At 38.4% G+C, this 12,586-nt stretch overlaps 1 protein-coding gene across 4 annotated transcripts in view; it reads left to right on the top strand.

Annotated features, from left to right (window-relative positions):
• Window positions 1-12,586, top strand: part of LRRC8D (leucine rich repeat containing 8 VRAC subunit D) — a 52,894-nt gene that overhangs the window by 32,173 nt on the left and 8,135 nt on the right. Inside the window, exon 1 of one of the 4 annotated variants that reach the window (XM_051625321.1) lies at window positions 4,947-5,018. The exons of the other annotated variants lie outside the window; for them this stretch is intronic. The gene's annotated coding sequence lies outside the window, so the exon portion shown is untranslated. Of the gene's footprint in view, window positions 1-4,946; window positions 5,019-12,586 lie in introns of those variants that run through there. 4 annotated transcript variants of the gene reach the window in all.

Here is a 12,586-nt window from a genome sequence, read left to right as displayed (position 1 = left end):
ACTTCCTTTGAAGCTCTGTGCAGGGATAAATCTAATGGCTCAGTCCTACCTCCCTGGGCTGCCTTTCTAGCTTAATATAGCACTAATCTGGCAAAACCTCAAGTAGGGATACTGGAACTTTGAATAGAGGAAAATACAAAGTATTTTGGAATGCTGAGTCTGAAACACAGCAGAAGACTCCTGTGGGGTTGTTGTTTTTGGGTTTTTTTAGGTGGATTTTATTTGTTAAATGACTTTTCAGTAGTTCTTGACTACATGCTATTGTATTGCTGGCATGATGTCTTAAAGTGTCACTTGTCTGTTCTGGACTGTGATGACTGAATAAATTGCATCATTTGCTAACTGTGAAAAGATGATTTTGTGTTTATTGGGGGGGGGGAGTAATGAAATAAGTTATGTAGTCTAAGACATTTTGAAAACAGAGACTTTTAAGTGGTCTTTGGACTTTTACCAAGGAACTTGCTGTTGGTATTTTGGTTTTGTGCGTTAGAGGAAAGAAAACACTAGAAATCCCTTTCCTTTCATCTGTAGAGAAATAACTGCTCTTTGCTGTTTTGGCCATGTTGGATTTTGGTATGGTTGTGGTAATTTATAGTTTTACATCCTGTGGGTTTTCAATGACTTCAATTACTAAGAAGAAATAGTTTGTCCTGTGATGGTTGGTAAGATGGTGTTACAGTTGGCAGGAGGATCTTGTCTAGGAGCTGGAAGATCAGATCTGTAGTGGTTTGTGACTTTTGACAGCAACAGCTATCTCGAGAGGACTGGAGAAGACTATACTAGTTTGCTGTGATGACATAACCTGGTTGATTGTTCCTTGCTTACCTTTGCCTTGGACTTTGGGGATAGAAGTAAAGCTATATGAAAGGTCTCTCAATTTAACAAAGCAAGTATCAGTGAATATGGCCAGCTTCAGCAAGTAAGTCTATGCAAAGCACTAAGAAGCATTATCCTCAGATTAACTGTATGTGTAAATCTCAGCTACATCCCTTTGGAAGAGTTCCAATAACTGCAGAGTAATAGTTTTATTTGTGAATTGTATGCCCATGTGGAAATAGAAAAATTTACTGCTAATTTATATCCTTCAATTATACCTTTGTTAAATCACTTTTCAGAATAGTCACATATTGGGGAATAATTCCAACACACTGCTAATACTTGCAGACTTTTTTAGGATGTCTTTGTGACATTTACTGTGGTCAAAGTGTTGCTAATGTAGAAGATAAAATATGATTTATTCCACCTTCGAGCCCACATCATAGACATAAAGGTTCTTCCTTTTATAACTGGCCAAGCTCAAAATTTTGCCTTGCTCAAACACTTTGCCATGTTACACAGAATGACATCTGATGCAATTCTACTGAATTTTTGACTGCAATCTTTTTGAGACTCCATTACACAATGCATAATGCAGCATGACTTTGGTATGGAGTAGGAAATTGAACTATTTTAGCAATATAAACACCAAGTGCTAACAAAGTCTAGCTCTTTGTCCAAAAATCACTTTTTTTGTTTGAATATGAAAACTGATTGGGACCCAGGATCTAAGTGCTGCACAAAGAGCATAGAGCATACAGTGCATGTATTGTAAAAGGTAGTGGCATCTCAGGCATGGCATGATGAGACAGAGCGAGGACACCCCTAAGGAGTCAGGAGCAGGATTGCATAACGGTTTTTCATATAAAGAATGTTTTTACCTAACAGTAGCTCTGCCACTTAGAACAAGCAGCACAATTAGCCCTTAGCTCCATTTTGGGACAAAGCTGCAACTTCCCACCAAGCCTGAAGAGCCATATCTGTCAGACTGCCAGCCAGCTGTTACACTGGCTCTTCCATTTCTCAGCTTCATACCCAGAACAGCCGTCTTATGCCTTTTTATGTGTGGTAAGCAAGGATCCAACCTCGATATTTCTCCAAAGGCTTTGTAATCCAGGGCCACTTCACTGTGAACGTGGACATGGCTGTGTCCATGTGCAAGAACTTACAGCAGTTTCATGTCACCTGCCTTCTTCAAGTCACTATTTCACGTCTGTCTTGCAAGATCATTTGGTGCTGTGTGTGGATGTCCCAGGCTTTGTGACAAGAGTAGAGAATGATTCTTCACTTCAAAGCAAATAATTTCTTGGGAAACTGAAACCCTTGAAGGCTTAAAGCAATAATTTAGTAAAATTTTGTTTATCCAAAGTTGCTTGGTGGTTTTATATCTAAGAGAAAGGGTTTTTATTATTAGCCTTTGAGGAACTTGAAACAGAGATTAGAATTGCTATTTAGCCTAAAAGGGAACAGAAAGTATCATAGAGTCCTGGGTCTTGATAACATTTTTTCCTATTTTTAAAAAAAAAAGTACTGGAGCCATAATTTGGCACACAAGATTCTTGGTCAAAGACAGGCTGTTACAAAACTTTATAATAAATGAAATGGATGGTTTTGTTCGTGTTCTGGTCTGGCCGTGACAAATTCTAAACTCTTAACTGATGGTTTATGGGAATCTAGTCATATGTATATTATTGCTGTACACCCACATGCACAGGCAGTAGTCCAAGTGTGCAGATGAGATAACAGGAACATATAAATAAATTAATTGACTAGTTGTCCTAACATTCCTGAGTAGATCCTTGTTAAAATAGTGCCAGTCAAACTTATGAATAGATCTGGTGTTTCAAAGATTACTCGTGTTCAGCTATGATGTGATACAGGTCACTGTGTGGGCAATTTGTGGCCATTTTGTGTTTTTTGGTTTGTGTTGAGTCAACAATTTGAAATGCAAACCAAGAGATCAAGTAATCCCTGCTGTCCCCTGATAGTTGCAGGTTACCTCCGGGCTATCCAGTCCTGAGAGAGAGGTGCTTGCCATCTGATCGCTCGGGAGTCTGGGGATGTCTCTGCATGCCTGTGGGAGGGGAACGCTGTGGCTGTTCTGTCTCCCACCAGCACCACTGTACTGCAGTCTTGGGCTCTTGTTACAAGATAAAAGCAACACTTGCTCCTTTGTTCATGCTTCATGTATGTGAGTAGGTGATGCCCTGTCCATCACAGATGCCTATAGAAATATTGCTGGTAATTGTGTTAAGAAACAATTTGCCATAGGATAAATGTTGAGCCTCCACCTTGTTTTGCACAAGACACCAGGGCAGCAAGGGGGGGCTGAACTGCACTTCTTTCTGAAAGCCTTGCATTGTGCTTGGTGGAAGACACAGTGAGAATCAGGACTCTGAAATCAGTGGTTGATGTACTTGCTCAAGCTCAGACTTTGTTGTTTTGTTTGTTTGTTTGTTTCGTGTGGGTTTTGTTTACTGTTTTTTGTTTTGTTTTGTTTGTTTGTTTTTCACTTTACATCTTGGCATGCTGCTGGAAGGGCTAGAAGATGATATAGAAGGAAAGGGACCCTTCTCCCGCATCAGTAATGATGCTAGTACTGTTTCCTGAGCTTGCCTTCCTGGTTACCCAGGCTTGCAGGACCTGACTGTCAGGGGATGTGCAGGTTACCTGGTTTGGCTGTGTATTGAAATCATGGCAACAAGGAAACATGACTTTTGTTTTCTTCCAGTTAGAGGGCAACTCTATTTCTGTAGCAGCAGAGGAGTGGCTGTTGTGCTTCTTTAAGTGACAGTAACTTGCCAAAACAAGTTCAAATGGTGAGCACCTGGGTTAAGGGGAAGCTGCCTGCAGAATAAGAAAAACTGCCTGTGGACTAGGCAGATAGCACTTTGGCTGTACAAGTCAGACAGTCAGTGATGTGGTACATGACTGCACCTATGAAAGTGGCTGCCAGAAATGTTACTGTGTGGGGAAGGCTGTACTAATCATAGAAAGGTTCCAAGTGCTGGAGCAGGAGTTGAATCTGTCTGTAGATGAGATTGAACAAAATGTCTATATTTTTATTTTACTTATTTGAGTTGAAGTGAAGTACATACTTTGAAAGCTTCATTGCCTGTTTTACTGGAAAGGTAGGTTTCAAGAGCTGTTACATGTAGTGCCTTCTTTTTGAGATAGGGTCATCCTCCAACCAGTGGGAAGGAGTACAGCTAAGGATATGGGAATGCTGTAACTGTAGTTGGATTTATCTGAACATAATGCTAAGCCTTTTCAAATATAGTAGTGCATTAAAATGTTAAGTTTGATTATACTTTTAATCACATTGCTGCCCCACATTTTCTGTCTTTTTCATAGAATCATAGAATCCTTTTTTTTCTGAAAGCCTGGTGGGTCTTGTTTTTTTATTTTGAATTTTATGGCCACAAATGTGCTTGTCATTGCCTAACAAATAATCACTTTTAGATTGTAAGCCTTCAGGGGCAAGGGTTGTCTGCCCACTCCCTGCTGGAGAACAGAGGTTACAGTTCCAGCTGGAGCATTTGGGTCAAATAATAACATAAATTTAGGAATAGTAAATATTTAAATCAGAGGCTGTATGGATCTGTTGGTGCTGGTGAACGGTGGCAAGCAACACAACTGAGCTTTACTGACTGTTCTTGTAGAGCTGGAAACATGCTTGTTAGAGCTGGAATGCTGCAGTGAAGATGGCAAAATCTTTTGGAACATTCTTTCTGTTCTTAAGGCAACATTTTAAATGGGGTTTTGAGAAAATAAAGCATAAAAAGGAAGGAGATGATCTGAGCTCATCAGCAAAATTTCAAAACAGCCTCCAAAATGTGTTGTAGCAGAACCTTTTTATGCTTAAGTACTGAGATTGAAGTACACACCCTGAACTAAACAATTATGGGACTAGATGGACTGAGTAAATAGCTTATCTCCTACAGAAAGCAGCTTAAGTTTAGAAGAGGAAAAAGGAATATAGTAAACTTAAATAAAACCCTTTGAGGATAAATGCTCCAGCTGCAGGCATTTTTCCTGGCATGAAACCACTGAGATTCAGCTATTGGAAGCTTGGCAGGAATGTGATAGCATTAATAAGTCATCCTTCATCTGTTGATGAGTTTTACATGAGAAGTCATCGTTGTTACCCATCTGGCAGGATGTCTGAAACACAGAAGATCTCTTTGTTTGATAAAGAGCAGGTAGGGTTGGGAGCAGGCTGTTTGTTGTGCCATGTCTGCCCAGGGTTTGTGTGGGGGAGACAGGACAGCGGGAGGGATGTCTGAGACTGCTTAGCAATTATCTTGAGTAGTTTCTGTGACACGGCTTTACAGCTAGTCCTTGGCTTGAGTGAGGAAGTCTCTCCTTTTCCCTGGAGAGAGAAGAAACTGTGTGATGTTTAAGTAGGAACATAGTTTGACTATTGTCCCATAAGAAGTTGGAGAGACTGTGTATTTGAAAACTGAAACTGAGGGAGCTGCCTATTTATTGAGCTGTAAATTTGCCTCTTTTTTTTCTATTTAATGAAAGCAACTCTATGTTGGCATAGTGGGTAAAAGGAAAGGTGAAATTAAGTGTGCTTTTTCACATCGTGGTTCTCTGCTGCATTTTGATGCACCTTTTCTTCCAGCCATGGAAAAGATCTTGACAGATACTGAAGAACTCTGATGTGCAAGTAGGAACCTGGTGTTCACAAGTAGCTTTTTGTGTCACTGAATGCTTTTTGGTGGTGTTTTTTTTGTGTGCTGAATTTGCTTTTGTTGTAGATAGATTTTAGGTAGTGATGTAATCAGTGTCACTACAGGTACTTGAATAAAGAGTAGCTCATATGTGTGCAAGTCCTATGTATGAAACTTCTGTTTAATGTGTAACCAAGTGAGAGTCACTGTGTTTGTTGTTCTGTCTGAAGAGATGAACCAACTCAGGTAGGGAACAATGGAGCCTGTTCTTTAGCTAAAAGAACTTTTTGTCCAGACTTGGCTCTAGATCTCCATGAGGATGCTGTAAATGTTCCAGTGCAGGGTTGCTAACATGTCCATTAAAAATAAAAAGAAGGAAGGTATCAATTGAAAATATCTTACTTTAGTTATTCAGTAAACCTGCTTCCATTCTGGTGGGAGTACAGTTTAGAAATTAAGTAAACCTAGACTTTGGTACCATGAGTTAGGGTAGAGAGGTCATTTTGCCCTTAAGAGTCGTTATTAAAACCTCCAGGAACATGAACTTCAGTGATACATTTCTTTTTCTTTGGTAGGCTCTCCTTCCTATTCTTTAGGTATGTTTAGGGTGTGTAATTAAAGGTACTAATATATTGTGTAGTAAGATTTGTATCTTTACATTCTGTGGCTTAAAATTACTAAACTATCAGCTCTATGCCAAGTTCAATTTCTTACTGCTTTTGAAGCAACCCCAGTTAGAACAAGATGAGGCAGAGACTGGCAGTGTCTGTGGCAGTGGATCAGAAAGGAGTATTTTTCAGAGGAATTACATGATTTCCTGAATACCATCTCTACCTGAGATCAAGCTGTTTCATATAACAAACTTTGTAGCTATGTAGACTTACTTATGTGAAAGAAAATTGAAATAACATCTCAAGGTCTAAACCATTTTTAACTGTTCTGTTTTTTCAGATTTCTAAACTAAAAATGAAATACAGTTTTGTTATTTTTTTCCCCTGTTTTCCAGTCCTTTTAATTATTTTAAAAATTATATTGCTGAGATTTTTTTAGTGTTAAAAAGCAGCCTCTAGGGACTAGAGTTACCAGATGTGCTTTTATTTTGGTGCAGCTTGCTTTTGCATCTTGATAAATTCCCAAAGTGCTCTGGTCAGTAGAAACGCCAGATGTTTACTGTGTGTTCCTGTACTTCTGATAGTGGTTGTGAAAACACTGCTGAAACATCACTGGCTAAAAGATAGGGGAACAGCAGATTTTGAAATGGCAAAGGGATTAACTGTTTAACACTTGAGCTCAAGCAGCTGCTACAGTTTATTGGATGGTGTAACTTTTAATTGCACTGTACATCCATGTCAGCACAGGTTAAATCAACTGCAGTAGCTTTCAGTTGTGTCTATACTTGAGTAGAAGAGATGCATTAAGTATTGCACACACAGGTTAGGCAATTTCACGATTACCAATTTTGGTATGTTTTGGGAATTCTGTGAAATGAGACACAAATTGTCCACTTACTGTTTTTGCTCTAGCCTGGCTTGGTAAAATGGAAAATGCTGTCAGGTTATCTGATTGCTCAGCCTTAGTGCTGCCTCTGACAAGAAGGGTGAATTGGTATTGCATAAATAACAGCGCCTGTAGCAGCAATGTGAGCTTTGGAGGGCATGTGCCAGGGTACACCAAGACATGTTCTTTGCCTTCGTGTGCAAGGCCCTTGCTACTGTGCTGTAGGATTTCTGCTCAGGCGGTTGTGCTATGCAAGATTCAGGTTCTTGCTGAGAGAAATTGCCTATCAAAGGCCTGTCCATTTATGGACTCTTAATTACAGTTTTGAAAAGCATAAGTTCAGTTTCTACCCCTGCTTCTCTGTAGCCTCATTAGTCATCTCTGTTTGCATGTTGTCTTGCTAGGTGGTTTGTTTTATAACTGTAAAATCACGTGCTTAACTGACTTGAACTGTAACACATATAGTTAGTTTTAATACGAGCTCTTTACCAGCTACAGAGACCCGTGCAGAGGGATGCTCAAGGACCCCTCTCCACTCTTGTTTCCTTCTCCCATCTCTTCTCTCACACCTTTTATAGCATCTGAAGCTATTAACCTGTGCAAAGTGAAGACAGAGCAGTGTTGCTGAACATTCAGCTTACAGTGTCTTGAGCTTTTCAAGGTCAAAAACTGACAAGTGATATTCTGAAAGATACTGAGCACTTGCAGTGCACTCTGAAGCCTGTGAATAAAAAAAATGAAGCTTGTACCTTTGGTCAAAGCAGCCTTCTTGTAAGAGCATGGCTCAGGAGCACTGCAGTAGGCAAATTAGGAATTTGCTCATTTCCTGTGCTCTGTGGACACAGAACTTGCATGTGGCCAACACAGAGTTAATTCTCTTGTTAAACTGTGTGCTTGGGAAGCTAGTCAGAAGTACATTGGGCTCCTGTTTTGAAATTCATCCTTAAACAGATCTCTGGGGTCATTTATAGCAAGGCAAGAATGAGGTATGATTTGAGAGTTTATTGTTAGGGAAATTATGGCCACTAATACTGCTTTTTAAATATCCCATTGATTAAAAAACCATCTGTGTAGGAGTGATGTATAGCACTAGACCTTCAAAGAGCTGGTAAACAAGGAAGATTCAGTGTAAACACTTGCACAGCAGGATCCAGAACTAGGTTAGAGTGTTATACAACCCAGCTTTGAAGGACAAAAATGTTTGTTTAAAAAAATAAATTAGAAAGTTCTTTATAGATCTAACTTTTGTAAATGAGTACTAGTTTGTCATTGATTATATAGAGAAAGAATCTTACTTTGGCTTCAACTTACTGTAGCCTAATATTTCTGTATGCAGTCTGAGAGAAATTAGATTTTGGTAATTTTTTGTTTACCAAATTACTGTAGGTCAGGCTAATGCTGTTCATAATGATTCCTTATGTGGGGAATTAGTTTACAGTCTATATCAGAGATTATATATTCCCTTTGAAGGAAAGCCCAAAATTATAGCTGTGCTATTTGAGCAGTGGGATGGGGGCAGTGAGGAGATGAGTTACTTGTGGGGATTTTTTGGTTTTCTATTTTTATTTGTATTTTTGGGTGTGAGTGGTGGTAATTAATCCTTCTTAATCATGTAAGTATGTTATCAAAGAACAGCATGTTTTTCCACACATTTATAGAGTGAGATTTAGTTATAATTAAAAGCTGTTGTGGAACTCATGTTCCTTAGTCGGAATGTTTTTCTCTATAGGAAATCTTTCAGCTTTGTGTTTGTTGCTTTCTCCTTATTCAGTTATCTGTTACGCCCACAGAGCCTCTTTGTGGTACACCATGTCTAAAATAATGCCTTCAGGGTGATGTGCAATTAATTATAAAGTCAAATCATACAGATAAATATCCCATCCCATAGAAATTTGCTTAGCGTCGAATATGAAGTAAGACAAACAAGTAACAATTTGCTTCATCAAAGGTTAGCCAAACAAAAATAAACTAACTCGTAGTAATCTCGTAGATTGATCCAAAACTGGTATGTGTGGTCCCTGTCAGATGTTTAGGGAAGAAATACTGAATGGGAATTCTTGTCATTATAATTTGGTGGAAAAAAGTCTTTTTCTGTGCAGGTTTTTATGTTAAATCTGTTTCTGATCTTCCTGAGACAAAAGCACTAATTGGGAAGTATCTGGTACCATTAGCCAGACAGTAGTCCTTGCATTCTGGTGTTAGTGTATGTTCTCTAATGCCTTCTGTCACTGAAGAAGTAGCAAAACATTTCATATAGTATAAACCCACTAAAATAATACTTACTGAAAATGCCACTGTTGTATTTTATTGTGGAATGTTTCAGGCATTAGGGGCACTCAATGCACAAATCCCTGCTTAGCTGAATTTGGAGGTTTGATTTGCAGGATGCTTAAGAGAAGCTGTAGGTGCAGATGTACCTAAAACTGGTTTTGTAACTTGTGTCAGGTCAGGTAGAGCAAAACACAATAATCCCCTGTAGAGCAAAGCAGCAGAGATTTAACTCCTCTTTTTCAAACAGGCTGCTGCTTCTTTACAGCTACCTAGAAGCAGCGCGTCAGCCAACATATAAGAGCTGCAGACTGGGCTAAGAATAGTTGTAATATCCCCAGATACGGTAGCAGGGATAATTTCCCTCTATTACTAGTTCCCAAAGCCTACTGGTGTTTTGGTTAAACGTCCTTCAGTTTTAAACTTAATCTCAGAAACTGAATAACCAGTGTGGACAGTGAATGTGTCTGTATGCTCACAATGCATAAATTCATTCATAGGCTCTTTTCTGGATGTCTTCATGCATTGTTTTAAAAGGGCTCTGGAGCTCCTTACACTTGGTTCTGTGAGGAAGGTGGTGCCATCTTTTTCATCATTGTAGATTGTCTGTGGAACAGTTGATAGTCACAGTGTCCTGGCTAAGAGGAATCTTATGATCCCTTCTTATCATATTAAGGTCTAATTGCCTGCCTAAATAGGATATTGCAGAAGTAAAAAAAAAAAAACAACAAACAAAACAAAGGAAATAGAAATGGTTGGTAGAAAGAGACGGTAAAATATACAGCGCAAATAAATTTAAATCTATGGTCACTTGATCAAAAGCAAGTTAGCAAAGCCTTTTAGTTATGGGAAAACTTTTCTTCTCCTTAATTTCCTGTGGGAAGGGAGAAAATACTTTTGCTCATGGTAGACTTCTTTTCAACTAGAAATGTGGGGTTTGTTGTTTTGTTGGTTTTGTGTTTTTTGGTTTGTGTGGTTTTTTTTTTTAATTCTTGACCAGTTGCGGTGAGAAGGCTAATTCAAGAATCTTTTTGTTTCCTGAAACAAAGTGGACTTGTTCAGAGCCTTGGGAACCTGAAAGTAAAATGAGAGGTTCATGCGCTACAATTCTGGTTTTATTTGTTTGTTCTAACTTTGAATTTACTTAAACTTTAAATATACTTTTAAAACAGGCCGGAGAATTACAGGGGCAGACAAATGAAGTTTTTATCAGTAAGTACAGGAAGAAGTAGGATGTAAATAAACATTAGTGACATACAAATCTGCTGCTTCCTTTTCCTTATGTATTTAAGCTAAAACAGTTTCTTAGGAAAAAACCTCAATATGTCCACATGGTATTTCAGCATTTAGAGTCTGAAATATGTCAGAAAAATTAACCAGGATAATTCTGAGCTCTTTCTATTACAGCTTTTCTTTAAGACTAATGAAAGGATTATAATTCAGTTAGAAGTACAATTCATGAAATTGTTACCTTTGCTGATTTAGCATGGGCTTGTAATTTAGAACAATTGTGTTGTCATGGTCTATTTTCTGCTTTTCTGTTCTCTTTTCACTGTAACTTATATAACTGCAAAGTAAATAAAGTGGTTGTAGTTCTAGAGCTCCATATCATGTTAGCAATGAAAAGGGAGGTAGTACTATGCCGTTTCCAAAACTTTAAGTTTTTCCACATAAAATGCTAGAAGGTAGCAAGAAGCAGTTGCATTTAAAACAGTTGTATTTGTTTAGGTTAAATTATTTTTTTTCCCAGGAGAGAATGCCTTCAGTAGATAGTGGGAGGTAATGGATGGAGCTGGGATAGGTTAATGTTATCCTAGAGCATAATCTGAGTTACAGAACTGGATAGAAAAGGGTTGGGAGGAAAAAGGATTATGTGCTGAAATTAAGTCTTCCTTATGTTGTGTAGCTGTGCAGCATTAAAGATCATGCTGCAATAGGCTTGAACTAAAATCTGTGCTTATTAAAACTAAACTAAAATATGCTATTTTAAAAAGGACACTGCATCCTGAAATTGATAATTAAAAATTATTTCTCTTCAAGAACCACAGGGTCTAGATCTTGGTGTATCAAAACCCCATATTCTGCTGAGCCTCAAGGTCCATTTGGTGCCTTACAAGCCCCGGAAAGGACTGAAGGAAATGTATGTTTTCACCATGAGAAATCAGACATTTTGCTTTTGAGCTGTATAGTACTTTGTTCTTCAGTTTGAACTACCTGCTAACAGACCTTCTTTGAGTCGAGGTTGTGGATAGAGCATGCACTGGTGTTGATGCAGACCCCTCTAGGGCAGGGAGTTCAGGCTCTGACTGCCTTTCCTCTCTTCCTTGCTTGCTTTTTTTTGCTCCTTCTTTGCTCCCTTTCATCACTGCAGCTTATCATTAAACCCCAGCCCCAATCTTGCATCCTTAAAAGGAAGTGAAAATTAGTGATGAAAACACTATCTACCTATTCCAGGGAATATTCTGGACAGTAGGCTTTAAAAGCATTAGATAGTTTACATTTAACCATGGAATAAAGAAAATCCAAAACCATTACAATACTGTTGAGACCTGTTGTTCTGAGTACCTCTTAATAGTTTAATTTCTACACAGCTGCAAAAATAAAAGTTAACTTATGTGGTTATTAGTTTAGTAAAGTTAAATGCTAATACATTTAATGATGATTTTCTCTTAGAGAGAAAATATCAAATGTATTTGCAGCCTGTCAGTCAGAATGTTTCTTACACTGTGTGTAGGTTTATATTATTTGTTTTATTTTTTAAGATTTGGCTCATTTAAATTTTTTAGACATGAGGACAGAAACCTGTTTTCAGCTCCTGGAATTGACTTTTGCTTACTAGAAAAAGATCTGCCTCTCTTTTGTGATCACTAATGCAACAGAGGGGTTTTTTTAGTGTTTTGTAACTGCTAATCTTTGCCAAAACAGCAGCTTTTCTGTGAGTATCAGTAACTTGAAAGAAAAGATGTTCTGAGCACTGAATGTGGCACTTCTCAGTGTAAAGCTCCTGTTACACTATGCAGCCTACAGCTCACAAAGAGGATTACACAGGCTCTGTTGTGTCTCCTAACCTCTTTTTGAAAGAAATTTGTGTGTGCAAGGCAGAGGTCTGGCTGATGTGACTTTTAGGTTTAGCTTTTTAAATAATTCTTTCTAATTCTCTAGCTGGAACCACTTTCCATTCCATTGTTTCAGTTATGTTGACCAGCCAGCCACATCTGCAGTGCTTGGTTTTTGGTGCTTTATCCACGTGTTCTCATGGCAGAAGCAAAAAAATACCACCTTCGTTCTGTAAAAGGAATTCTGCAGGTTGTGCCCCAAACCGCAGT

Source organism: Apus apus, chromosome 7 (genome assembly GCF_020740795.1).
Source record: "Apus apus isolate bApuApu2 chromosome 7, bApuApu2.pri.cur, whole genome shotgun sequence".
Taxonomy (NCBI): Eukaryota; Metazoa; Chordata; class Aves; order Apodiformes; family Apodidae; genus Apus; species Apus apus.
This window is presented reverse-complemented; position numbering and strand designations above follow the sequence as displayed.